This window comes from Chondrus crispus, genomic scaffold (assembly GCF_000350225.1).
Source record: "Chondrus crispus Stackhouse genomic scaffold, scaffold_148, whole genome shotgun sequence".
Taxonomy (NCBI): Eukaryota; Rhodophyta; class Florideophyceae; order Gigartinales; family Gigartinaceae; genus Chondrus; species Chondrus crispus.
In genome coordinates this window covers 49,535-74,986 of record NW_005179016.1, presented here as the reverse complement: position 1 = coordinate 74,986, position 25,452 = coordinate 49,535, and positions in this window count along the sequence as shown.

The following is a 25,452-nucleotide window of genomic DNA, read 5'->3' as shown; positions in this document are numbered from 1 at the left end:
TCCGGAACTCTCCGTGAGGGACATGAGCCACCTCAGCGCGTCGTGATTCGTCCGGACGGTGAACTTCGTGCCTTCAACGTACGGCCGTAGTGTGCGGACGGCCCACACTACGGCGAAGCACTCGCGTTCCGTGGCGCTGTAGTTGCGCTCGATGTCGTTCAGCGAGTAGGACCAATAGACTACGGGGCGCCAATCGTTTGGCTGGTCGTGCTCTTGGAGCAACGTGCAGCCCAACTGGTAGGCGCTCGCATCGGTGTCGATCATGTACGGACGGCCGTACCGCGGAAGGGCGAGGATCGGCGGAGCGATCATGGACTTCTTGAGGTTCTCGAACGCCTCCCGTTGCGCCTCCGTTGGGTTTTTGAAGTCAGGATCCGAATCCTTACGCGTCATGTCGGTCAGAGGACGGGCTATCTTCGCGAACCCCTTAACGAATCGGCGGTATACGTTGCACGCCCCGAGGAACGAGCGCACTTGCGTCAGCGTCCTCGGGAATGTGAAGGTCTTGAAGGCGTCGGCCGCCGTATCGGCCATACTTAACTTACCTGGGGAAATGACGTACCCCAGGTAGTGTACCTTCGGTTGAAAGAAGCTACACTTCTTCAGCTTAAGGGAGATTCCGGCACTCCGCAGCAAGCTCAAGACAATATCGAGATGCTTCGCGTGTTCTCCGTGCGTACGTGAGAACACGATGACATCATCCAGGTACACGAGGCATATTTGCCAACGTACGCCAGATAGGATGATGTCGAGTGCGCGTAGGAAGGTGGCTGGTGCCCCTTTTAGTCCGAACGGCATGCGCAAGTGGCGAAACGTGCCCATGTGCGTAGTAAACGTGGTCTTATCCCGGTCTTCCGGAGCGACCGGGATCTGCCAATAACCGGAATTGCAGTCTGTAGCATAAACACCCCCAGCGGAGAGGGGTGTATGCACAGCTCGACGTAGACCCCGTCCGATCGGGAAGACGGGGGTGAAGCAGGACACCAGCTAACGGCACCGGGCCGCAGGCCCGGGTAGCGTGGTAGAGCGGGAACGGGGAGGACGCCGGTACGCGCGAGCGGTTCGACGCCTCGACGCCCCGGCGCGGTACTGGGTAACGATCCAGTACCGACAGGCGGAGGCGGAGCCGGCTCGTGGGCGTACCGCGCGCGTCCTCAACCCGCGCTCGGTGCCGATCTAAGGTAGTTAGCGAACGCTACCTTAGAAATAAGCGGGCAGTCGGACCTTGACGGTCGGTGGGTGACAAGTCCGTGCTTGTTCCCTTTCGCCGCCGTCGGTCCGCTCCATATTTAATATACAAAACAATCTATCATAACACTACAGTACCGAGGTACTGTAGTGGGCTACTGTAGTGCAGGTCGGCCTGCACTGTAATACTGTCAGCTATGTCGAGGCTGACAGTACACGTATTACCCGTGGTGCGTGCGCGCTTCGTTCGCGCGTGGTACACGTGTGCACGTGTATGCGCGTGTCCGTTGTCCCCGTGGTGTACACGTGGAGACGCGTGGTTGTACTGTAGAGCGTCGAGCTCTACAGTAGGGGATCCTGTTGTTGATCCAATCTAACTAAAAAGCCCCCAGGGGGGGTTATACTACACGGCCCCCCCCACAAGTGTGAACGTCCGCGTTCACATGTGCTTGTAGGGTGACTCGTGCTTCCTTCGCAGACTCGATCCTCGTTTCCCTATCGCCCCCCCGCCTGCGTTCGTTCCTCACTTCCTCGTGCGTCGTGCTCTCCGTTCTTGTTCACCCCTTCCGTTGGCTGTCGTCCTGTCCGGGGCGACGATCGCGTACAAGGCACTTCGTGCGGCGCCTTTACGGGTCGCGCCTCTCCCCTCGCGGTTGCCGGCGGTCGTCACTCTGCGTGCCCATCATGCTGTTCGAACATGGCTCTCTTCGTAGAGCAACGGGAGGCGCGAGAGTGAACGGCTCCTCTCGTACGACCGCAGCGTCCGATGCGCGGAGGTCCGTCCGGTGTGTGATCGGCATTCACAATTGCGCTCGCGACGGTCGCCTCACTGGGGCGCCACTCCCCATCGGGGAAGTGCGCGGACGCGTAGTCGTTCGCTACCCTTCTTCTTGCCGCTCGCCGTCGAGGCAAGAGCGCGAAGACGCGAAGTCCGTTTTCTATCTGGCGTACCTCGCCTTCGTGGCGGGCGCGCCGGCGCCATCGGCTCCCGCCGCACGGTTCGCAGCATTATACCGGCGCGAGCGGGGGCGCTCCGGGGCCTGTGCCCGGGCGGTGGCGGTCGGTACAGCCCCCCCCCCGTCGTACTGTAGACTTGTCGGCCCTCGCCGTCGGTGGCGAGGGCGCAGCGCGCGACGACGCGTGACGACGGTCCTTATCCTTCGGGGCCCTCGCCACCGATAGCTAGAGCGCCGCGCGCGACGACGCCCGACGACGATCCTTATCCTTCGCGACCCTCGCCACCGATGGCGAGGGTGCGGCGCGGGACGACGATCCTTAGCCTTCGCGACTCTCGCCACCGATGGCGAGGGCGCGGCGCGGGACGACGATCCTTAGCCTTCGCGACTCTCGCCACCGATGGCGAGGGCGCGGCGCGGGACGACGATCCTTAGCTTTCGCGACTCTCGCCACCGATGGCGAGGGCGCGGCGCGCGACGACGCGCGACGACGATACTTATCCTTCGCGACCCTCGCTACCGATGGCGAGGGCACGGCGCGCGACGACGCGCGGCGCGGTCCTTATCCTTCGCGATCCTCGCCACCGATGGCCAGGGCGCGGCGTGCGACGACACGTGACAACGGTCCTTATCCTTCGCAACCCTTGCCACCGATGGCGAGGGCGCGGCCCGCGACGAATGCGCGGCGCGGTCCTTATCCTTCGCGACCCTCGCCACCGATGGCGAGGGCGCGGCGCACGACGACGCGTGACGACGGTCCTTATCCTTCGCAACCCTCGCTACCGATTGCGAGGGCGCGGCGCGCGACGAATGCATTCTCTTTGGCCCCCTCGTCGTCGGCGGCGAGGGCTCGTAGGGCAGCGCGGTGTCAGCGCGCGCGGCGGAGCAGCATCGCGCGGGCGGAGGGAGGGAGCGGAGACGCGGGGCCGGTAGTGAAGGCAGGTGCCGCGAGCGCGTGCGCGTTTCTGTCCGGCAACTGCTGCAGAGCGCATTCTCTACAGTGCGACACGCATGCGCGCGCGCTGTCCAGCCCTGCACGTGCGCAGAAGCGCATTGACCTTGATTAAATGCCCCAAAAAAATAATTCCAAAAAATAATTTTCCCGCGAAAATGTATTTTTGCCAAAAAATTAGTCCCCGCCCGTGGGGTGGTTATTGCCAAGTGTCGGGCGCGACGCACGTATCGCTGCCCTGTCATTGATTACATGTGGCTCGGTGGCGCTTCCCGCACGTGCCACCCGCGCGTGGCTGTGTAATTTCCCATTCACCCTTAATTTCATCTGTTTTTAACCTTCTGCCGTCGGTGGCGGCGGTTTGCCAGAACGGTCTGTACCGAATTTACAGTGCGTACCGCAGGCTGACGATGAGGCGGGTCGACAGTTGTGGCACGAGTTCTGCGCCGACGTATTAATTGCGCGTCGGGCTTGTTCACTTCGTCCTCACTTGGTCCGTACCTTGAGCATGGGTACGCCTCCATTGCTCCTCGTGCCTTATTTTAGGCGCCCCGTACGTTCGCGTACTCACGCACCGGCGCCAGGTTATCGAGGCGACCCTTTCGGTGGGCATGGCACGCTACAGAGCGCGTGAAATCCCACGCCCTACCCCGTGAGTTGGCGTTTAACAATTGGCGATTCGAGAGTTCATGCAGATCGCTGCTGCGCCCCTGTGGCTGCGAGGGGATGCGGGACCCCCTGACTCATGCTGTCTTGTTAATACCCCTGTGGGCTACCGCGGTTCTGGTCCGTATTGTCGGCTGGGAGGGTCCGTTGTTCTTCTCCGTTAGTTGCCGCTTCCGCTGGGATTGTCATATGGCAGCCCGTACTGCTTGCTGTCACGCGACTTCTTCGCGTTTGCGTGCTCCTTTCGAGGATCTTCGTCCGGTGTTGCTCCTGGAGTCGTGTGACTCCCTCCCCGTCGGGGGAGGTTGGAGGACCGGTGTCCTTGCCCCTTTATCGGAATTTTGCCTAACCGCGGTCGGTTACCTTTATCCCAAAAGGAGCGGTTGGGGGCCCCCTCCTCAAGCGTGAACGTCCACGTTCACGTTTGGGTTGAGGTCCATGCCGGTGCGTCTCCGGAGGCGTTGGGCGTAACGAGACACCAACTCCTCCGGGACGTGAGTCCGCGCAGTCCAGGTGGGCGTGTCGAAATCCGCCCACTTGATGAGGAACTGGATAGTTCCGTCTTCCATATCCCGGTGCTTCGGTAGTCGCTCGACAGCGCACTGTGTCCTCTCTCTGACCTTGTCGGCGAGGTCAGCTGGGGTTGTTGTGCTCGCCCGTAGTGCGTCCGTCGGCGGTGGCGCGTATACGCAACGATCTGCGGAGACCCGCTCAGTGACCCCATCACGATCGATCGTGATGGTTCGGTGGTCGTTCGCGAGGACGCGGTAGGGTCCGACTGCGGGGGACGCGAGCTTGTTCGAGGTCTTCCCCCCGTCGGTGGGGTTGAGGTATACGTACTCTCCCGGATGGAGTCGCGAATTGATCCGTCGTATGCGCTTATCGAAGTCGCGCTTGTAGCGAGCCTGCGTCCGTCGCAGGCTCCCGTAGGCCCTCTGGATTGTCGAATCCAAGGTCTTGAGGAATTCGGCACGTTGGTTCCCCCTGTCGGCAGGGGGAACGTCACCGTCGGCTCGTCGAAGCGAGAACTCCGGCGGTGGTCTGCTGAGCACGAGTTCGAACGGCGTCGTGTTGGTGTTGCGGTGTACGTGGGAGTTATACGCATACGTAAGCGGCCCCACGTACATGTCCCAGTCATCTTGATGGTCGCTCACGTAGTTGCGTAGCATCACAGCGATCGTTCGATTGTATCGCTCGACTTGCCCGTTCGTCTGGGGATGGTACGCCGATGTGTACATATTAGTTATCCCCAGAACACGGCACGTGCTGTGGAAAAACTTGGCATTAAACTGCGGTCCGTTATCCGACAGCAACGTGCGTGGGACGCCGTACTTAAGCACCCACGATTCGCAGAACGCAACTGCGACGGTGTATGCGGTTATCGTGCTAAGCGCAACGACTTGCGTCAGCTTGCTAAAGCGGTCCGTGATCACGAGCAGGAACCGTTTTCCTGACTTCGTCTTGGGGAGCGGCCCCAAGATGTCGATGGCCAGACTCTCGAGCGGCCTCGTAGCTGGAAACAATCTCAATCGGTTGAGATGTTTCCTCAGCTTGACCCGGTTCACCGCGCAGGTTCGACAACCTCGCACCGTGGCGGCAACATCCGCGGCCAGATGGGGCCAGTAGTACTCGCGACGTAGCGCGTAGTACATACGGTTCTGGCTCGGGTGCCCTGCGATGACCGGGTTGTGGCACAGGCGAAGGAGCCTGGCGCGGAGCGTCCGAGGTACCACCACCTGCACGATAGCAGGGTCGAAGAGGTGTCTCCGTTTGAGCACCCCCTGGTGGTCCTCGAAGAACGCGGAGTCCCGGGACTCTGACTGTCGTGCCAAAACGGTTTGGCAGAAGTCATCCACGCGTTGCTCCTCGGCGATCTCCTCAAACGTAAGAGGGGCCGGTAGGTCGTCCTGCGGAGGAGCGACCGTGGAGGCGGGCGCCCCGACTTCGGGTTCTTCGGCGCGTTCGAGATCAACGGCGTCGAACTCGTTGTTCTCCTCCCATAACGGACTGGGTCCTTGGAGAACGGGGGCTTCATCGTCGCCCCTTGGTTCGTCGCGCGTTCGGACGCGGGACTTTCTTCGTCGTCCAGCTTGGCTTCGCGTCGTCGCGAAGACGTGTTCGACCTCGTGGTCGCAATTTTCGGTACAGACGTGGTCTGCGACCTCGTTCGATACGTCTCGAACGGTTGTACCCGCGTCGAAGGTGGGGATGTCGTCATCCACTTCGATGGCCGGGCGGGGGTCGCCGGCGACTCTTGACGACACGAGGCGTGACAAGGCGTCCGGTACTTGGTGCACGCGCCCGGGGCGGTACTGGATTGTGAAATCGTATTCAGCCAGACGTAGCCGCCACCGGGTGAGCCTTCCGGAACTCTCCGTGAGGGACATGAGCCACCTCAGCGCGTCGTGATTCGTCCGGACGGTGAACTTCGTGCCTTCAACGTACGGCCGTAGTGTGCGGACGGCCCACACTACGGCGAAGCACTCGCGTTCCGTGGCGCTGTAGTTGCGCTCGATGTCGTTCAGCGAGTAGGACCAATAGACTACGGGGCGCCAATCGTTTGGCTGGTCGTGCTCTTGGAGCAGCGTGCATCCTAGTTGGTAGGCGCTCGCATCGGTGTCGATCATGTTCGGTCGTCCATGCCGAGGCAACGCGAGGATCGGCGGAGCGATCATGCACTCCTTAAGGTTCTCGAACGCCTGGAGTTGATCCTCGGTAGGATTATCGAAGTCAGGATCGGAATCCTTGCGCGTCATATCCGTCAACGGATGGGCTATTTTCGAGAAGCCCTTAACGAAGCGGCGATATACGTTACACGCCCCGAGGAACGAGCGCACCTGCGTCAGCGTCCTCGGGAACGTGAATGTTCGGAAGGCGTCGGCCGCCGTATCGGCCACGCTCAACTTACCTGGGGAGATGACGTGCCCCAGGTAGTGTACCTTCGGTTGAAAGAAGCTACACTTCTTGAGCTTGAGGGAGATGCCGGCACTCCCTAACAAGCTCAAGACAGTGTCGAGATGCTTCGCGTGTTCTGCGTCCGTACGCGAGAACACTATGACGTCATCGAGATAGACGAGGCATATTTGCCAGCGGACTCCGGAAAGGATAATATCCAATGCACGTTGGAAGGTGGCCGGTGCCCCTTTTAGTCCGAACGGAATGCGCAGGTGGCGAAACGTGCCCATGTGCGTCGTAAACGTGGTCTTATCCCGGTCCTCCGGAGCGACGGGGATCTGCCAATAACCGGAATTGCAGTCCAACGTCGTAAAGACGGCTGCATATCCTAACGAGTCGATGCAGTCGTCCATCCGGGGCAGCGGATACGAATCCGCTGCCGTCTTCGCGTTGAGACGCCGGTAGTCCACGCAGAACCGAAGAGAGCCGTCTTTCTTCGGGACGAGCACCACCGGGGACGCCCACTCGGTGCTCGCGGGTTCGATAACCCCTGCGTTCAGCATTTGGTTGACCTCCATGGCAACCATCTCGCGCATGGCGGGCCCCTTCCGATAGGGCATCGAACGAATCGGTTTCGTTCCCGGTTCGAGAGGGATGCGGTGCTCTGTGGCTCGGATCGTTCCGAGCGCACCGCTCCACAGACTCGAATGCTCACGGAGCATCTCGAGTACGTGGCCACGGAGCTTGTCATCGTCGATGTATGACAAGTCCACCTCTTTTTCCCAATCCATCGGTGGATTTTTGGGATCGTTTTTGTGGGGGCTTACGGTGCTTCCCGCCGTCGGTTGGTCTCCAGGTGGCCGATCGTCCGTACCCATCTGTTCGCTCCTAACGCTCTCTAGCTCATCGGAGCTTGGTCGTCCAGCTCTTGCCTTCCCGACTTGATCGGTCAAGTCGGTCAGGTGTAGCACGTGTGCGACCCCCTCGGCGACGCGACATTCGGGCGTCAGGATCGCGAGGGGGTTTCGCGTCGCATACCCTACGACGGTGTGCTTCGGAAGCCGCCTTTCCCGTCGCGAAAAGTTCGCGACGAGGACGTCGAAGGTCTGATTCGGCAGTACCTCGACGACGCCGTTCGTCAGCCTCACTCCATGTCGGTGTTGAAGTGACGGCTTCGGCTCCATGAATACGAGGCCCCTCCCCGCAGTGGTGACGCGCACTCGGGCTTGCGACCTCGCGGGGATGGTGACCCAGCGGGCGATTCGGATCGCCTGCGGGGCCTCCTCTCGTACATCGGGCCGTCTCGTCTGGCGTCCGCTACGCCTGGTACGGGGAGTCCGCTCCCCTTTTCCGTCGACGATGGCAACAGAGCCGCCTTGGTGCTGCTCCATCCCTTGAGCCTCGATGTCGATACATCGCACGTGCGTATCGATGAAGGCCGTGCCGAGGAGGACCGGCACGGCGAGCTGGTCCGCGACTAAGAACGGAATTCGGAACACCGTGTTCCTCAACCGCACAGCCAGGCGGACGACGGCCGAAAGCTTGAGGGGGTTGCTATTCGCGCCTGCCAGTCGTGGCAGAGGTGCGTCGTGCACGACGTAACGCGTCCAATCGGGGGTAAGGTCGGCCTTCCTCACCAGATTATACCCCGAGCACGTATCAACGGCGATCGTGCGGGGTTTAAATGCATTTCCCTCTGTGGCTGTCGAGCCGAGGACGTTGTAAATCTTCGACGTCATAAGGCAAATGACGCCGTCGACAACCTTCGGGGCGACCTTATCGGTGAGGTCGTTCCGCCGGGGCCTTCGATTTCGGTGCTGGCCCCGCTTGCGTTTCCTTCTCCCCCTTCCTTGGGGCGTCCGCGGATCAGTGACGCCCCCCGGATTATTCGAGTCCGTACGACACGAACCCTTCTCCGGCGACCTTGGGCTCGCGGGAGTCAGGGGGTCGACCGAATCTTTTCGGTCGTCGTTGCCCCCGTCGCCATTGTTACGCCTCCCCGGGACGTGGGCTGTCCCGGTGTCTTGTCCTCCTAACGTCGGGCCTTCGGAGGCCTCGACGTGCGCTCCCTCCTGTATCGGCATTACAGGAGCTCCCGTGCTCGCCTCCGGTAGCGGGGGATGTATTATCGGACAATACCCCCCGTGTCTTCGGCGAGCACGCGGGGTCGGGTCTAGTTCGTGGGGAAAAGACGGCTCACGCGACCGCGTGTACGTAACCGTCTTTACCCTTTTTTGGAACTACCCGTGCTATCGGAGCTAACCTCCTGGCTATCGACAGCCAGGTCTTCTTCCGGTAGCCGGCCGCGTGGGTCGGGACGATTCCCCCACTGCGGCTCGGCGGCCGTGGCGAAGTATTCGGGTACTTCCGGGCCTTGACCTGCGGCGTCCGGTCGTCGCAGGATATGGGGGACGAAGCGAGTCGGCTCGCCTTCGTGACCCTCTGTGGGTAGAGGGTACGGATCCTCTACCCAGTCTTGCAGGTACATTATCGCATTTTGTACCTGTTGGGGTAACCGAGAACGGTCTCCGTCCCCTCTCTCTCCTTGGCGCGGGTACCTTGTGTCCGCCTGCCGGTACGCGGGTCGATCCCGACGATCGACTTCGTTACGACGGTACCCGCCTCCACGGGGGGCGAAGCGTGCGCCCCCACCCGATCGGTTCGGGAAACCTTGACGCGGGGGACGGCCCTCGCCCGCCGCCTGCCGGAGGAGATTACGCGCACCGGGGCGCGTCTCCATCTGGTAGCGGTAGTTCCTGTGCGCCGTGAACATTCGTTGTTCCGGCGACAGGAACGGGCACGCGTACATGGCATGCCCGTACGTACGGCATAGCCAGCACACGTACGCGCTGCCGTCCGTTGAGGCGAACGTCGTCGCGTGCCGCACCTCCTCATCGGTGAGGAGGGGCACGCGAGGCGCTTCGCCTCCTGCATCTCAATTCGATATGTCGAGCTCTGCGACCCGGGGGTCCGTACCCCTTGCCACTCTTGGAGTGGCCGCGAACGCGGTCGCGTAACTCGATGTCGTTCCGGTCGACATCGGTGAGGGGGTTCGTGCCCCCACGGGCCCTGGTCCTTGCGTAATGAGGACAGGGTCGGCCTGCCACTCATCCTCCCCGATATGGAGGGTCGAGGCGGGCGAACTTGTCGCGGCGGACTTCGTAGTCCTGCCAGCCCTCCCTGCCGGTTTCGGATCCGGCAGAGGTAAACCGCGCCGAGCGCGGTACGTCGTACCTTCCGCCGTGGCGAGACGGAGGATGGTCGGGAGATCGGTCTTCTGACTGCCTGGCAGCCTTTGCACAGTTTCGGATACTGCGGCACGGGTTGCCGGTGCGAGTCCCCGCACGAAGTAGTGCGGGAGGGACTGTTCGGAGAAGACTGCCGTGCATCGGAGCGCGGCAGTCTCGAGTCGGTCAGCAAACGTGCTTTCCGTCTCATGCGATTGCTGTCGTGCCGTAGCGACGGCGTCGTACGCTTCACCTAACACGTCGTCCGTGAGGTAGCGTTTCAAGAATTGATTCACGAGCCCCGGCCAGCTCACGTCTTCGTGGAGCTGGCCGGCGCGGAGGCCACGCATCGTATAACTCGTATACAGGCGCTCCGCGTCGCGCTCGAGGAAGTGCGCGAGGACTCTCACCGCAACACCTTCGGTCAGGTGTTGCGAGTTGAAGTTTATCCGAATATCCTTCAAGAACGGCAGCAGCTCGATCGGGTGCGTACCGTCAAAGCTCCTCATCGTGGGACGGATCCCACGACAGCGTTTGACGTACTTCGCGATCCGTCCCGCGTCACCCGAGGTAACGAGCCTCGAGGTGTTATCCAAGCGGTACATACGATAGTCAGCAACGGCGCTGAACTCTTGGATCATCGTATGTACCGGCTCGAGCCCGGGTTCAGCGGGACCCAGCGTGCCGAAGGAAGTAACCGGTAGCGTACGGACGTCTACCGGACCTGGATGCTCGGCGTAACTCGCCGGCGGGTAGCCGCCCCAGCGGGGATCGACGGAGAACATCGGTTCCCCGGATCCGCGGGCGGCTCCTCCAAGGTCCTGTTCGTCCGCGTACGATACGCGGTCCATTTGCCGCCTACTTCCGGGGATAGGCGGCAATGCTTGGGTCTCGGACGCGAGATTCGCGCCCATCGGAGGACGGTTTCCTTCTGCAGTCCGACTAGTGTCGGCGCCCGTCGGACGCCAACCTTCCGGAGCGACGGCGCTCGGAGGTACGGCACCGCCGGGCCCTCTCGTGGGGGCACCGGGCAGCCTTGCGGCCATGGTCCGTTCCATGTCACGAGCACGCTGTCGCGTAGCGTTGAGCTCGGCGGAGAGGTGGGCGAACGCACCCAACTGTTCTGCTGACGGGGACGGTCGATCGTCGGGACGTCTCGTCGAGGTCGGCCTCGTGGGGTGACCTTGCCCGTGCAGTACGGGCTGTGCGAGGCGTGAGTCTTCGACGAGCACCAGTCGCGAGTGTAACTCGTCGACTAGTGCTCGGAGATTCTCCAAGGACTGGCTGACTCGATCGAACCTCCCTTCACGTAGGGAGCGGAGCTCGTCCATACATCGCGAGTAGACGGCGTCCGTCACGTCTATACGGAGTGAAGTACGGACTTCCTCGATGTAGTCAGCTATGCGATCGAACATCGCAGCCGCTTGTCCTTCGGGGGACTCGGGCGACGGTTTGCGGTCTCGGAGACCGGCGTCGCCGTCGCCGAACGGCGGTGATGGTGCATGCATAGCGGCCGCCCTCGGATCCGCCTGTTAGGACCGGATCGAGGTGGCGTATTCTTGACTCATCTCAACGCGTACGGACGCGGAGGAAAAAGAAAGTCTTCTCGGAAAGATCTCGGGGTCTTCTAGGTCGGGAGACCACTGTAGCATAAACACCCCTAAACGGATAGGGGTGTATGCTTAGTCCTGGAACACCCGTACGTACGAGAAGACGGGGGAAGTCGGACCAGCTAACGAAACCGGAGCACGGGCCCGGGTAGCGTGGTAGAGCGGGATCGGGGGGAGGACGCGCACACGTGCGGGCCGATCTACGCCTCGACGCCCCGGAGCAGCGCTGCCTTACGTTCCAGCGCTGACGGGCGGAGGTGGATCTAGGCTCGCTCGCGTGCTTGCGCGTCCTCAACCCACGCTCGGTCTCGCCTTAAGGTAGCTAACGGAAGCTTCCTTAGGATAGGCTGGAAGTCAGACCTAGGCCGTAGGTCGTGGACAAGTCCGTGCTTGTCCCCCCTTCGCCGCCGGTCCGCTCCGTTATTTAATATACAATCAGTCTATCGTATCTTAGTACAGTACGTACTGCACTATGCGGTACTACAGTAGTCGGCACTGTCAGCGGACAGGGCTGACTGTATACGCGTCGTACACGTATGGTACACGTGGGGGCGCGTGCGCCCCTACACGTGTGGTACAGGCCTTCTGTAAGGTCCGTACCTTACAGAGCCGGATCCAATTTCTAATCTAATCCTTTTGGTAGTTATACTACAGAGCCCACTTCCTCAACGACTTCGGTGCCCAAGCCAAACTCTGCCACACGCATCGCGATTGCGGCACTAATCCCGATTCGTTTTCGCGCTTCAGGTCGGTCGCGATCGGTCTTGTTCATGTACGCAGTAACCATGGCAGACACTAGCGGGGAACGCGTCGGAGAGGGTAGCCCTTGAGTCTCATGGAAACGGGAGACAGCGCTGATATAATTGCGAACCGAGCTTGGACCTACCCTACCCTCCAGGTACATGTAACCCAGGAAAGCGAGCACGTCTCCTTCGTTTGCAGGCAGCGGATCTCGACCGTCTTCATCACAGAACACCAACCACTTCTTAATCTGACTGCTCCTGTTTGCCCACGTCTGCGCCTTCCACCCATGCGACACCAGCAGCTCCACCGCCACCTCTGCACCCCCCGTCTCCCCTCCCATCCCCGTCCTTGCCAGCACTGCATCCCGGATCCCCGCCGTCCACAACTGCGCTACCCTATCCTTGCCAACACTAATTCCCATGCGGCGTTCACTGGGCGTGAGCTTTGAAGCAACGGGGGCCCGTGGTCGGAAGGGCGATGCACGATGAGCTCCTCTGCCAGCCCGCGCAAGCGCGCGTACCATGCTTGCGCTGGCCAGTGTGGGGCTATCAGCACCCCCTTTCCGCCCTCGGCCTGAATCTTCCTCACCACGAGTGGAAGGAAATCGAATGGCGGATTCCAAAGACGCGCAAGCCCATCCCCCCAATACTCCCCCATCTGCGTCAGAGCGTAGTTTTTCCTGGCCACCAGCGTTTCCCAAACCGGGCGATCTTTGAAGACGACCTCGTCCAAGCGGTATTCGTGCAACAAGCGGTCCGTAGCTCGTGCGTCTCCCGGGTCCCACGTTCGGGAAAGGGCGTCTGCGTAGCGATTCACGGCCGACGGCAATCAGCGCGCCTCTATTGTCACCCCCAGCACCACGAGCATCTTCTGCAGCCGACGAATCTCGGCCATCATCGGCTTTGAAGCCGAGACCATGGCTTTCAGCTCGTAGACGACTGCTTAGTTGTCCTCGTGTAGCAGCAGCCGCCTCACGCTCGGCTGGGAGACGTAGTCGGCGAAGTGCCTCTGCAATAGAAGCCTCACTGCCCTTAACTCCCTCAGCGTTATACTTGTCGCCCGATCCTCGGCCGTCCAGAAACCACGACGCTCCCACAAACCCGGTGACCCAGCCTCCTCCTCGTCGCCTAGGGTCCCACGTCGGCGGCATCGGTGTGCATCGTTGCATGCGGGTCCAGCCTGTGGATGTCCCTGCCTTCTCCACGCGCCAATGAACGCCAATGTCGCAGGTCGCGCAGCGACTGCCGACAGAGGCGAACGCTACCCCGGCAACGTTTCTTCCTCTTCTCTCCCACCAGAGCGCCGTCCATGGTGTCCGAAACGCTTTCGGGGCCTCCGCCCCTGGCCCCCCCGCTGGGGGCGGAGCCCCCAGACCCCCGGCTCCGCGCTGCGTCGCTGCGGGCGTACTACGGGGGGGCTCGCTTCGCTCGCAACAACACCCCCCTTTGTACTTGGCCCTCGCTCCTCGCGCTCCGCCAACGCCATGTCGAAGTAAAGCGAGCGGGTGTAGAAGCGCGCGAGCGGCAATGCCAGCGTAAGGGAGACCACGACGCCACAGAAGTGCCGCAGCCTTTCCAACGACACCCAACGGCGGTTTCGTTGAGCGAGTAGCAGTAGCTCCTGTGCCAATCTTAGAACCTTCAAGCGCCTCGTCTCCGAAATGTAAACCTTCATAGCCACAGTGTCCACATGCACGCCCCAATGGTCTAAACGCTGCGCTCCTCCGCAAAAACCTTTCGACGGGTGCCGCACTATGCCCAGCCGCGCAAATAGTGCGTCCAGACGGCGCCGAGCAAGCGCACAGTCCTTCTTCGTAGCGGGCCGCGTTGCGGGCGAGGGCGACAGCAGGAAGTCGTCGATATACGGGAACACTCGGTAGCGGTGCCTCTCCCGCAAATGCCGCACGAGCAGCCGAAACATCTTTGTAAATCACAGCACCGACCTTCCCCATCAGAACGGTAGGGGAACACACCGGTAGAACGAGCCATCGTAGGAGAAAATAAACATATCGCGCATGGATGGATGCAAGTAGAAGTGCCGATATCCACTCTTCACATCCCACGACATCATCATGTCTTCCTTCTGTAATTCCATCGCAAAGGCCGTTACAGTCTCCATCTTCACACTGCCCCGGGGCCAGTGCTTGCTCTGTTGTGAAAATTTGACGACAAAGCGTCCCTTCCTCTCTGCTCTCTCGCCCTGCCAAACGGTAAATGCAGACGATACCATCTTCCCCTCTTCCACGCATCTCTCCACATAATCCGGATCCAGCCGCTCGTAAATCTCGCTCCGGCAACCAGCCTCCAAGTCTTCTTTCCCGAACCTCCTGTCTTCCTCTGATTAGGGATATCGGGCAGCACGACACCCTCTGTAAATGGCACAGCAGGAGGGTCCAGGATCCCATACCGAACAGCACGCACAAGATACGCGCTGGCCTCCAGCTCCGTACGCCATGCATCCGCGCGCAGTGCTACCCCTCTCCAAAGTGGGAGTCCCCCGACTCCCACTTTGTCCTTTTCGCCAAAAGGAGGGCCCGTCACTCTTCCGTGGCAGCCCCTGGGGAGCTGCCATTCTTGCTCGAGGCACGTTGGAGCCTGGCCTTAGCCAACATTTTTGCGGCCTCGGTTTCCATCATGGACGTGAGTGCAGCCCGGGCCGAACGGTAGGACTTTGAGAATACAGCGTCATGCCCTTGCTCGACAAGGAAGGACATCTGTCTCGCGATCTCAACCCCTTGCTCCGTAATGTCCCAAAGTATTGCGCCCGCATAGATAAAACCTCCAGCGCCGCCTTCATAGCATCCTCGGCGAGCACGAGTCTTCTTGTCATATCTTCGATAGTCCCACCATGCGTCTTCGCGGCGTCGAGGGCTGTAAGGCCCAACTCCGTCCAGACGCCAGCAGCATTCAAATACTCCCACTCCTTGGCCGATCGCCGGTCCCGGGAGCGGAGCTCGTTGAGAAAGGCATCTTGAGGTGGCTTGAAGTAGCCCATATGCGGTATGGGTACATGTAGGCCCTGATTGAAGATGCCGCCCTCACCAACCAGTCGGGCAGAATTCAGTTCAGTGACAGCAGTCGCGTAGTCGCGGCGCTCGGGCTTTGCGATCGCCCAGGCTGCACGCCCCACTGCTCCAGCGTCGCTTGCAGCGGTTGGCGCGCGTGTGCCAACCGGCGCGGCGGCCGCCGTGCCGTCTATGTCGTTTTCAGTCATGCTGCCCGGAGTCCTCTGAGTGGACTCTACTAGAACCTGTCACCGCCTCGCGTCGAGGGGAATTTCTTTTTCACAAAAGAGAAATAGACATAGCCGAGAAGTCACGAGACTCTCACCCGGCCGTCGGCGATATGTAGGACAGTGCCCGCTCGGTCGAATGCCAGGTGTCGGCATGTCACTCGCTACTCCCTGGACAGCTTCACCCGCATACACAAGTGTAACCGGACACAACAAATATTATACACGTTGCGACTATTCTGTTGCTGCATGTGACTATTGATTGTGAAATATGATCAAATAGTGAAATCGTTTCTGTAACTCATCGCCCGCACAGCAGGCATGAATTGGCGCGAATGAGGCACACCGCAACGCCTACTGCGCCACGTCTATAGACTACACGACAAAAACAAGAAGCCGAACTCACAACACCCCTCCACTGATCACATATTCTTTTCCTCTTCATATCCCTCTCCCCTTATGGCGCAAGTTAACCCGCCGTCGCCCATCCCCAGTGACAACTCCAACTCGTCTCCATCTCACGATTCCCCACCTACACCCTCCGTTGGAAATCAGCTCAATTCTGTGGACGTCAATCTCGCAGTCAAGGGCAAGGTTGGACGCAGACCTACGTCCAAGCCTAACGATGACCTCATCATCGCCCGAGAGGTTAGCGCTGAACAGGCCCATATTGCGAAATATGGGGAGGTGCCGATGAGCTTTTCCCAGACCGCTGAGCGCGAGAATCAGAATCCGAATCTGAGCGCAAAGGTAACGTGCAAGCGTCTACAAGATCGACTCAAGAAGCTCATGGACTCGTTTCACAGTAAGGAAAACTGGGAGAGGTGAATGTTCGAGATTGGAGGAGATTACGGTGAGCCGGATGAGCTTCTGGGAGCAATGCTCCAGGCGAATGACTTAAAGAGGAACAACGATGAGAGCATAATGGCTCGAGAAGAGAAAGAGGAGCTAAAAGAGCAAGTCGGACGCCTTGTAGCGAAATCATTAGTGCAAAAGCGATCTGGAAGTTCAAGCGGTAGTGGTGAAGACAACGGGGATATTCAGGAGGTGCAAGTCACACGTGGCAACGGAATGGGGAAGCGCAGTAGACTCGATGCCGAAGGAGACAGTGGTGTTTCTGGCCTTGGCGAGTCCTTGAAAGAGTCCAACATGGCGCACATAGCTGTAGAGCGTAAACAGATGGCTTTGGACCGCGAAAGAATGGAAATGGAGCACGCAGAGCGCGCGGAAGAGCACGAAATTAGACGTGAGGGGCACGGGGCGCACGACAGGCTTGCATTTGAGAAGTTCCTGTAGTGCAATACGCACCTGGAAAGGGGGGTGAAAAGAAAGGAAAATATTTGGATATGAAAAGTAGTCCGAGTTGGGGGACACACGTGTGAATAATTGCACAGTTTTAATTTTTAATTGTTTTATTTTATTTAGTTAATTAGTTGGCATTAATTTTGCTGACATTAGATTAGATCTAGGATCTAGCGCCGCGAGCTACTGTAGTGACTCCGGCGGGGCGATATATACATTAGCCCTCTGACCACCAAGTCAGTAAAGGTAACCCGAGTTGCCAGAGTTGAATGTCGCCTTGGTCGAAGTCCGTCTCTACCAAGACGCTCCCTTTTACCTAAGCCTACGGCATCATTTGCGCTCGGGGGTTCCCTTTTTCTTTTTCCTTTGTTTCCCTATTCTTTTCTAATTCTATCTCTATTTTTCCCTTAGTTGTGTTGGTTCCACTGGAGTCGGTTGCGACCAATCCGGTGTAGGTGTTTTAGCCATCGGGCAACACGTCGTGTAGCCCTGCTACTGTTTCAAGTTCCGTCGGAAGGCTGTTGCGACGACGCCTCCGTCGAAGGTCTTACTGTATAAGACAGAGTTGGTACCACCTACCGCGATTGCGATCGCCCTGGTGAGGGTGTTTTTAGCCATCGGGCAACACGTCGGTCGTAGCGCTGCTACACAATTACGATCCCGTGGAGTAGTGCTGAGCAAGCCCCCGTCGAAGACCTTGAATTATACTCAAGGTGCTGAAGACGCTCGTCGAGCATTAGCCTTACAACCCAGCGAACCGCGGTTACATTCTCGTAGACAAGCCCAACCCGCACTCGCCGAGCGCTCAAGTCTTCACAAGTCTCTACCACCATTTTCCTCCCGGGCCGGGCATCTTTCCTTACCCCCCCGTCGGAGTTGAGCTACCGTGGGCCGCAAGCCCACATAAGGGGAAAGGGAGTCTCGAACGCTCCGTAGCGCGTGCCATCTGCAGATGTTGTTGTTGCTGTTGTTTTTCGTCTTTTTATTTGACCGTCGGACTGTGTTCGCGGCCTGCCAGGCACATTGCACTACAAAAGTGGTCTCCCGACCTAGAATTCGTCTACTGTGCAAGAGACCTGATCAAGAATTTTGCCTACGAAAGTCCTGATCTGGAGTTGTGTAGCATAAACACCCCAACGTCGAGGAGGTGTATGCACAGTCCTGCTAGACCCTGATCGGAAAAGGGAAGCAACCCCAGCTAACGGAACCGGGCGAGCCCGTGTAGCGGTGGTAGAGCGGGTACGGTCGGGGACGCGCGCACGCGCGGGCCGATCTACGCCTCGACGCCCCGGCGCAGCGCTGGGTGACGTACCAGCGCTGACGGGCGGAGGCGGATCTAGGCTCGCTCGCGTGCTCGCACGTCCCCTGCCCGCTCGGCTCCTAACTAGATATGGGCTAGTGGGAACCCGTTCTAGAATAAGCGGGGCGAGCTTGACCAGAGGCGTGGGTTCTGGACAAGCTCGTGCTTGTCCTCTCCCCTCCGCCGTCGGTCCGCTCATATTTAATATACAAACCTCTATAATAACACTACAGTACCGAGGTACTGTAGTGGTCTACTGTAGTACAGGTCGGCCTGCACTGTACGGTGTCAGCATCGGTGCTGACAGTACACGTGGTACCGGTGTGTGCGCGCTTCGTACGCGCCGGGTACACGTATGCACGTGTGCTGTGAGGCACACGTGGACACGCTCGGTGGTACTATAGAGCGTCGGGCTCTACAGTAACTAAATCAATCGTGATCTAATCTAAAGAGAGTCCCTCAGGGGGGGTTATGCTACAAGTTGTACTACGAAAGTGGTCTGGGTAACGGAGTCTCTTTTTTATTTTTTGTTTGTACTTTTTTTGTGTAGGTTCGCTTGTACGAGCGATGTCGACAAGCGCCCCCGGGGACGTCGGTCCCGGGGCGAGTAGGAGCGGATCGGCAAGGGCGTCGAGGATCCCGCGAGGTCCTCGCACCCGAAGCCAGGCCAATACGGCCACGGATCCCGAAGGTCAAGAATCCCCGACGGGGATCGAAACCGACAAGGATAACCTATCCTACAGGTTCGACAAGATGGGCGAGGAAATTCGCCAAGAGATGACGAAAAATCTCGAGGCTGAATTAGCCCTCGTCCGGAAGCAACTGGAGTTGCAAGCATCCGAGTTCCACACCGTTTTAGGAGAGCTGTCGGCTCGAGTGGATCTCGTCGAGAAGGAGCGAGGTGAGGCGACGGACGGTCCGGAGCCGGAGGTCCTAGCTTCGTTGAAAATTTCGGTCAAGGACGCAAGGCGCGACGCGAATCAAGCTTCGGAGTCCTTAGGTAAATTTAGGAGCAGTATCGACGACAGGTTTGACCGCGCCGCTCATCGTCTCAAGGACCTTGAACAGGTCGCCGGGCAAGAGCCGCTCCCCACGGGTCGAGAAGGCGACCGTCGATCAAAGAAGGACAAGGCCGCTGTGCAGCGGAGTTCCAAGTCGAAGACTTCGAAGAAGAATCTGCGACGCCGGAGCAAGAGTCACTGTAGTGACGAGCCGGAGGGCCCAGACTCTCCGGCCGAGTCGAACGGCCATTCCGAAGATGGTGACGACGGTTCGTCGAACCATGCCAGCGATTCCGAACATCGTTCAGAGGAAGGAAAAGGAATTTCGCAGGGCAAGAAGATTACCTCCAGACGGGGCGGAATCACTTCGTCCGCCTCGCGGAGAGACAAGGACGCGGAGCCCGAAGATGTCGCAACGCGGCGCGGGCCGCGATGGGAGGAGTTGGAGGAGCTGAATCCGACCAACTACCTCTTTAAGAAATTACTTTCGTACCGAACGTACCGCTTGCGGAACCCGCAGACATATTTGTCAAGTTCCCGGCGGACCGCCGTGCGAAAAATCAGTAGAGATATTCCGCCTAAGGTGAAGAAGGACAACACGTTCACAGGTGAGGACGGGGTCCTTGTGCTGGATTTTTTGGCAAAATTAGTTCAAGAGTTTGATACTCAAGAAATGAACGAGGGGCAAGCGTTCCGCTTGTTGCCCGAATTTCTAAGCGGCATCGCCTTGACGCAGTACACTTCGGTGTCTCAGACGGCCGGGTCCCACCACGGAAAGGTATCCGTTTGGCCGGAGGCCGTACAGTGGTTGTTGAGGAGTTTCGCAACCGACGAGGCGATCCGTCAAGCCGTACTCGCATTGCGAGAGGTTCAGCAAAGACCGTCTGAAGACGAGATGGAATTTTATATCCGTCTGACGGACGCGAGCAATCGATGTGGAAACGTATATTCGATGGAAGAACAAATGACGATGTTTATTGAAGGACTCGATTCGAGTATCAAGCCGATGGTATCTCAATACCGGCAAGACAATCGGGACGCTTCGTTTTTGAGACTAGTTAATTACGCGAAGGCGCATGGCTCGGCGAGCCGCGCTAAGGACAAGAAGACCAAGAAGGTCACGATCCAGACGCCGTCGACGATCAGGGCAGGTAAGAAGCCGAGGGCTTCTTATCCCGGTCGCAAAAGTCAGGTCCCCGTCCATTTAGCCGAGTCAATTTCCGCGTCCGATGAGCGCGGTGCGCACGAAAGTAGCGAAAATCACTACGAAGGAGCGTTAGTAGCCGAAGGCGAGTTCATTGAGCCATCGGAGGGCTATGGACACGAGGACTACGGGGCAAGCGGGTCGTCCACTTTACCGACGGCCACATACACGACGGATTCGTTTTCGGAGCCCACGGATCCCGTGATGATGTTTCGGGGGCGCGGCAACACGCCGGCGCCGCGCATTCCGATGGAAGACAAGGGTACGACGTTTCGAAGGCCAGGCTGGATGGGAAGGCCGCAACGTCAAGGAAGGCCGCCGGCCCGTGCAGGGCCTAGGCCGCAATATCCCTTCAAGACGCACGGACTGGTGTGCTATCATTGTTACGAAAAGGGGCACGTCGCGCCAACGTGCATTCTTTCCCTCCGGGAATGCACCGAGTTTTGGAAAATTACGAGGCGTTGTCTCCGATGGAGAGGTTAGGGATACCCTCGACGAGTTACCTGAAGGTCAAGAATTGGTTCGGTTCGCAGACGGCGAGCACGCCGAGTGCTTCAACGCCGAGGTCGAACCAACCCTTCAGAGGGCCCGCCGCGGGGTCCGCGCCGTCGGATGTGAGAAGGATCCCGCCGCGGCAGGAAAACTAGAGAGGGGAATCTCGCATGAGTCGCGAGAGGCACAGGGTCGACGTACTGTGCCCAGGTCTCAGCCCCGTTCCCCGTCTCTAAGGGAAAAATTAGGCTCCGATGAGGAGGTTGTTGGATTGGTGGATAAGCCCAAAGGGCCAGCTCAAGTCAAGAAAATTTTGAGCCGAGCCCGAGATCATCCGCTGGAAGAAGTTCGAAGACTCTGGTACAGGGTTAAGCGAAGGGAGTGTCCCGAGAAGATTTTGGTTCTTGCGCGAAAAAACTACAAAGTTTAGGCGGACATCGGACCCACAATTGGATTGATGAGCCGGGTGTTGTCTGTTTTAGACACCGGCGCGGGACTAAACCTTGTGCGAAAATCGGAACTCCCAGCTGGAATGGAATCTCTAGTGTCCTACGGACCGACCCAAGACATTGGCGACGCGAACAATAGGCCACTCCGGACTCTCGGCATGATTAGAATGCCTGTGAGGCTTGGAAAATTTGTGGCCGCAGCCGAGTTTATTGTATGCGAAAAACTAGCCGTCCCGCTAAATCTAGGCGCGGACTACTGTGACCGGTTTGTGGAAGCCATTTATCCAAGGAAGAAAACGGTTGAGTTGGCAGATTTCTCGGAGGTTCCGATAGTTACACGGTTCTCGACGAGAACAGGGAAGAAGAATCTCGTCCCGGGAGAGGACGAGAATGATGGAAAGGCGGAGCGAATTTCCCCTAAGGTAACAGTGGCAAGAGCTACGACTATCGAGCCAGGGACGCAACGCGTCGTGGAATGCACCTCGAAGAGGGCGGGCTTGGTTGTGGCTCAGCCGTACTCGTCGTTGTACGAAAGGCACGGGTTGACGTGCACGAATGGTGTCGTTCAGGTTGAGCCTGACCGGCCATTCCGTTTACTCGTTGCGAATTTTAGGACGTACCCTGTCAGGGTGCAAAAAGGCCAAGTGGTGGCAGAATTATTACCGCAAAAAAACGCGCCGCGCTCGAGAGCAAAACCACCATTGGTGAAGTTCTCGGAATTCAAGAAAGGAAGAAGGAAAATTCTCCTAATTCCACCAAGACGCCTACGGGCGAGACAAGATGCGAACCGTCGGATCAAGATCGCGAGGAACAGCAAGGAGAACAGGAGGAAAGGCTCTCCGCGACGGCAACTACGAAGCCGGAGCGGCGGATTGAGCCTCCCCGCCGGACGTGGAGGAACTCGACCTGAGCCACGTGCCGGACCGGCTGCGCGAAAGATTCCGTCGAATGTTGAAAAAGTATTCTCGCATGTGGGATGGGACCCTTGGTGAGATCAACACCACGGTCCACCGGAATGAACTGGCCCCGGATACAAAGCCAATTGCACAAGCTGCCTACCGAGCCGGTCCAAAGGCTCGGGAGGTCGAAGACGCAGAAGTACAGAAGATGTTAGAAGCAGGAGTCATCGAACCGGCGCAGTCAGAATGGGCGTCGCCCGTTTTATTAGTACCGAAGCCGGACGGATCGATGCGCTTTTGCGTAGACTATCGTCGGTTAAACGCGGTAACGGTAAAGGACACGTATCCTTTACCGCGCATGGATGAGTGCCTGGACTCGCTTGGTGACACCAAGGTTTTCTCCGCGTTGGACGCGATCTCGGGATATTGGCAGATGCCTATCTCTGAGCGCGACCGCGACAAGACCGCATTTTCGTGTCAGTCAGGACTGTATAGCTTCTCAAGAATGCCGTTCGGGCTAACTAACCCGCCAGCGACGTTTCAGAGAGCAATGGATATCCTGCTCTCTCCGTTCCGTTGGAAGTGCTGTTGGGTGTATCTGGACGACATAATAATTTTTAGCAAGTCGTGGGAGGAGCACATCGTGCACGTGGATGAAATACTTTCTGTATTGGAGAAGGCAGGTGTGAAGCTCAAGCTTTGCAAGTGTGAATTTTTCGTCGAAAAGATCAAGTACCTGGGCCATGTCGTTCGGCCAGGTACATTGGAAGTGGACGCTGCGCGAACCGTCGCATTGGAACAAGTGAGGTACCCTCAAACGCAGACCCAGCTCAGGAGCTTCTTGGGACTTTGTAATGTCTACCGCAGATTCGTTCCGCATTATGCGAAAATCGCGCATCCGCTCAATCAACTTTTGAAGAAGGGACAACCGGTCCAGTTGGAAGGATTCGACGAATCGTGCGAAAAAGCTTTTCATAAGCTCAAGGACGCCATCTTGGCGCCACCGGTGTTGGCGCTGCCGAAGAAGAACCCACCATACTCGGTAGACACCGATGCAAGCGACTATCAAATCGGCGCTGCATTATTTCAAACACACCCCGGTGCACAACGTAAACCCATCGGGTTCTTTTCAAGAACGTTAGCTGCAGCCGAGAGAAACTATTCTGTATCAGAAAAAGAATGTCTAGCGGTACTTTGGGCCGTACAGACTTTAAGACCATATCTATCTGGCGAGCAGTTCATTGTGCATACCGACCATGCCTCATTGAGGTGGTTGATGAACGTAACCGACCCCAGCGGGAGATTAATCCGATGGAGGCTCCGCCTCTCGGAATTCGATTTCGAAATCAAGTACAAGAAGGGCAAGGCTAACAGCCAAGCCGATGCCCTGTCAAGATTACGGACAGCAGGAGAAACCGTCGACGAAATCAACGACGAAATTCCATGCTTTATGGCCGAACCGGCGGAGGGAACGGTGGAGGACGAGGACAGTTTTGACGCGTTAGACGACATCCTCGCTCTTGAGGAGGGGACCGCCCCTGAGCGCCTCGATCAATTCCAAGCTGTCACTCCGGAGGAGCTCATTCGCGAGCAAGCCGTCGACCCCTTCTGCAACCGCATCAAGGAAGAAATGGAAGCCGGAAAGGTGAGAACGTTCAGCACGGCGACCGAGGAACTCAAAGGAACTCTATGCCGTACGGCGGCGGAGTTTGTACAAGTGGTGATACCACAATCGTTAAGGGACCGCGTCCTAGGGTTAAGCCATTACGCAAAATTGGCAGGCCACCCGGGAGACAGGAAACTTTACAAGACTTTGAGAAGATATTTTTATTGGCCTACGATGGCCCTAGACTGCTATGCAGTCGCAAATAATTGCGCCGCATGTGCGCGGGAAAGGGTGAAGTTAAGAAGAAACACAAAGGAAATGAAGCTGTTCACGCCCAAAGCTCCGCTGGAGTTTGTCGCCATGGACATCCTCGGCGAGCTAATTACAACTAAACGAGGAAATCGGTATATTCTCGTGATCAGCGATCGATACTCGAAACTGGTACGAACCGTACCGTTGAAGAAGATATCAGCTGCGCACATTGCACAGGCCTTCGTTCACCATTGTGTATTCGTGTACGGACCGCCGGTCAAGCTGCTGTCCGACAATGGAACACAGTTCACGGCCCGGTTCTTTCAGAATGTAGGCTGAATTCTTGGCATACGCAATGTGTTCACGACTACGTACCACCCGCAAGCCAACGGCCAAGTTGAGAGGTTTAACCGCACGCTGATTTCCGCGTTGCGAAAATATGTTGGAGAGCATCCCAAGAACTGGGACTTATTTAGCAACGCTGTGACGTTCGCATACAACACACAAGTTCATCGAACTACGAACATTGCGCCCTTCGAGCTGGTGTTAGCTCGGGCGCCGAGAAGCATTGCGTTACAAGCGCAACCAACTTTGTAGAACTTTAGCTCGTTACGAACATACTACCTGAAATGGCAGTCGTGGTTGGAGAGTCTAATGCGAGGCGCCGATAGGAGTTTGCGGAAGGAACAAGCCTGGTACAAGCGAAATTTCGATGCACGCCTTCGCAAGCCGCAATATGAGATCCCACCGGGGTCCTACGTGTTCCTCCGGAAGGAGCAGGGCACAGATAGCGAACCGAAACACAAGCGGGCACAAGTCGCTACAGGACCTTATCACGTCAGAAGATCGGATCAACATACGGTAGTCATTGCCATTGGCGATCAGGAGGAGCGCGTATCGCGAGACAGGGTGGAGTTAGCCCCAAGCCCGATGGACTATGCGCCGATAACTGGCCTACGGCAAGCGCTACAGTTCCTGGGAGAGCCGGAGCTAAACGAAGAAGGAGAGGTCATGGAGGAAGAGGAACGTCCTTACACCCGTGCGCCTACGACGGGGGACCAGGACAATCCAGTTTGTCAAACGCCGACAGCGGAGACACCTCCCGATCCACGCGAGCTCGGAAAGTCCCGAGAAAAGGACGAGTTGGAAGATCTTCAGAAGGGGGAAGGGAACAGTTCAGAGAAAGGAGAAGAAACGGAGAACACGGAATACGTAATCGACCGGGTCGTTGACCACGATTATCAAAATGGTAATTTGATTCTCAAGGTGGAATGGTACGGCTATACGCCCGAGGACGCGATGTGGGAGCCCATTGAGCAATTAACCCGCAATGCGGCCGTCACGTATTTCCGAAAGAAGAAGTTACCCTTGCCGCCGCAAGTCGCGCACGCGCAAGCGGGATAGGCATCGTCAATAGAATTAGCAGGTCAGGGAACACGGAAGAGTCAGAAATTCGAAGCAAAACGGGGCCGCAAGCA